The 3,632-nt window shown below is 35.6% G+C and overlaps 1 pseudogene; it reads left to right on the top strand.

The window, feature by feature from the left end:
* Window positions 1-1,853, top strand: LOC100923311 (annotated as a pseudogene).
* The last annotated feature ends 1,779 nt before the right edge of the window (window positions 1,854-3,632 follow it).

Genomic DNA, 3,632 nt, shown 5'->3' with positions numbered 1-3,632 from the left:
ATGTTTCACATGATAGCACATGTATAAACTAAACCAAATTGTATACTGTCTTTAGAAGACAGTAGAAAGGAGAGAAGGAGGGGAAAGACTTTGGAATTCAAAATCTTGTAAAAATTAATACTAATATCTTCAGTACATGTAATTGGGGAAAATATTATTTTTTTTAAAGGGCCAGAAAGGAGACACTGCCATCCCTCCCGGCCTAGGACTGACCTAATCAGCTGCAAACAGCAGCAGCAGCTCCTGCTGCAATAGAGCTACAAACTTGGAAGCCCAGCTCCTCAAAGTTATGGAGAAAAACTCTTTAAATTAGGCTTCTTTTGCCATGAACATGAACTCTCTTGATGAACAAGAGTCAGTGTGTGTGTTTGGAACAGGAGACTTTGGAAGATCACTAGGCAATAAGATGTTCTAATGTGGCTACTCTGTGGTCTTTGGAAGCTGAAATCCTGAGCTGTCCAGTCTGCTCCACAAAGAAATTGAAGTCTTGAGCCATGCAGAAGTTGCCCAGAGGTCTGATAGTATAATTATAGCAATCCACAGGGATCATTATAATTTTCTTACAGAGTTAGCTGAGAAACTCCAAGGAAAAATATTGGTAGACATCAGCAACAACCTTAAAATTAATCAGTATCCTGAATCCAATGCAGAATATCTTGCTGAATTGGTGCCAGGAGCCAAAGTCATGAAAGCATTTAATACAATCTCAGCCTGGGTTCTCCAATCAGGTAACCTGGATGCAAGCAGGCAGGTACTTGTATATAGGGATGACAAGGAATCTAAGCAGAGAGTGATGTACATCGGCTATACCCTTGGTCTTACTCCACTGGATCATAGATCTCTCATGGCAGCCAAAGAGATTGAAAACTATCCTCTGCAGCTCTTTTGAATGTGGAAGTTCTCTCTATACCTCTGTGAGGCCTTATGTAATTTCTGTTGTATTTACTGTGTTTTAAGAGAAATCATCTACCCCTATGTTTATGAAAACAAAGACGACACTTTTTTCTTGCCCATAGCTCTCACTCTTGCCCTGGTTTATCTCCCTGGCATCATTGCAGCCATTCTGCAGTTGTACTGAAGCACCAAATATTGTAATTTTCCAAACTGGCTTGACCACTGGATGCTTTGCAGAAAACAACTTGGACTTGTGGCATTGGCTTTTGCTTTTCTCCCTGTGCTCTATGTACTTGTGATACCCATACGCTATCATGTGAGATGGAAGATGTGTGTGCTGTAAGAGCAGTGTCAGGTAACCAAGTCTGGACTGGACAAATTGAAATTCTCGCCAGTTGACCATGTTGCTGACTGATGGCAAGGAAGTGATTCCCAAAAAGAAAAAGAAAAAAAATCCCAGTATGCCCAGAGATGAGTAGGAATCATGGAGCCAGGCATCAGTTGTGATAAAAGGATCGGTCTTGTTGCATTTTATCTGATTACTTGCTATTAAAATTAAAACTGGGAACTAGATAACATTATTCTAGAGACCTGGAGGATCAAAGAATAAATAACAAAAATGGAAAATTTCATTAAAGAAAATGCTAATTATGAAATAACATAAAAATTTATGGGATGCAACAAAAGCAGTTCTTAGTGGGAAATGTATATAACTAAAAGCTTTCAACAAAGTAGAGAAATAATGAATCAATGAAGTAGCAACAACAAAAACAAACACTTGAAAAACAAATTTAAAATCTTCAATGAAGCAACAAAATAGAGATGAATAAAACTGAAAGCAAAAGACTGATGAGTAAAATTTGAAGTTGGATTTTTTAAGATAATTAATATAGAATTAGCTAATTTCACTTTTAGAAAAGAAAATTAAATAGTAATCAAAAATGAAGAACATGAGAATTCAAAATAATATGGAGAGGAAATCAAGAAAATTACAAAAATTATTTTGCCTAGTTATATAACTAGCATATGCTAACAAAGCTGGCAATTTTAAAGAATTGGATGGATACTAAGAAAAATGTTAATGCTCAGATTAATTAAAGAAGTAGATTATTTGCATAACCAAATACCAGAAATAGAAACTAAATAAGCCATAAATGGACTCTCAAAGGAAAAGAAAGAACTCCAGCAATTATGTAGCTTCACACATAAATTCTATCATTCAATGAACAATTATTTCCAATATTGCTTAGACTTTCCAGTAATGAGAAAAGAAAACATGGTTCATATCTCTATGATTCAAACACAGTTTTGATACCTAGAAAAAATATTGTATGATCAAATTGAGTTTATATAGGGCAGCTAAGTAGTGCAGTGTTAAAATCCTTACAAAGTGATGTCAGTCACCTAATTTAGCATGGTACTTAGCAAATCCTCTAGCTCACTAATGTATTTGAGTACTCATTGGAGTTCACACTTTTGGGAGAGTCACAAATCGGTATTCAGTATGAGATTCACAAGTCAGAAACCCATAATCCCACTCTCGGATCCCATAATCCCACTCTCGGAGGAGGAGTCAACCTTTTACACTGAGCATAAAAAGAGCTTCAGTGAGTCAGTCAGAGTCAGTTTGGAAAATTGCCAGGAGTCAGAGAGAAGCACTCTGGGAGCAAGCCCACTTTTGGAAGTAGAGTCAGATTCATTCCATCTTCCACCTTTGTGCTGGCTAGAGGCTGAAGAAAGCAGAGGCAGAAGCAAAGGACAAGCTGCAAGAGTTCTTGGAATCAAGGAAGGAGAAAATAAACATTTGGATTTTATCAGCTGGCTGTATTTGCGGTGATTATTACTCTGAACTGAAACTAAGGCTGCCTCCAGAGAACCATTGTATATTATAGAAAAAGAAGAAGAACATCACAGTGCAGTGGAAAGAGCATTGAACCCAAAGTCGGGAAGATTTCTCTTGAGTTCAAATTCGGCCACTTGCTGGCTTACTAAAGATGTGACTTGGGTAAGTCACTTAAACCTCGTTTGTATTTGTAAAACAAGTTGGAAAAGGAAATGACAAATGACTCCAGTATTTTAATCAAGAAAATCCCTAATGGATTCACAAAGAGTTGACATCAATGAAATGGCTGAACAGTAATAAAAAGATTGGTTCAAAATAAGGAAGATTTATAAATACACAGCGAATCATTGCAATAACATAAAAATTAAAACCATGTGATTATATTAATTCAAGGCTACTGACAAAATCTTGCACCCAATTCTATTAAAAATTATACAAAGCTTAGGAAAATTGGACTTTCTCTTATTTTAGTAAATAATATGTATCTAAATCTAAGAACTATCTATCATATGTTGCAGAAAGCTTAAAGGTCTTTTCAATAAGATCAAGGGTAAAGCACAAATGTTCTCATCACCTGTATTAGAAAAACCAGAAGCAGCAGTAAAGATTGAAAGATAAATCAAGGCAAAAGTAATAGACACAGAGGGAAAAAATAGGTAACTTTTTGTAGATGATATGATGATTTCCTTGGAAACTAAATAGACAACCAGAACTTCTTGTCTCACATCTCCAAAAAAGTATATAACAATTCCACATTACTTTCAAAGCTATCCTAATTTTTTGTGCTTCCTTCTGAACATCTTTCAGTTTCCTTCTGTGCATTAAAAAATGTTTCAGTGGCTCTTTTTTTTTTTTTTTTTTTTTTTTTTTTTTTTTTTTTGGTGGAGGTGGGTGA

Source organism: Sarcophilus harrisii, chromosome 1, assembly GCF_902635505.1.
Source record: "Sarcophilus harrisii chromosome 1, mSarHar1.11, whole genome shotgun sequence".
NCBI classification, from domain to species: domain Eukaryota; kingdom Metazoa; phylum Chordata; class Mammalia; order Dasyuromorphia; family Dasyuridae; genus Sarcophilus; species Sarcophilus harrisii.
Note: the sequence above shows the minus strand (reverse complement) of the source record. Positions and strands in the feature narration are given on the sequence as shown.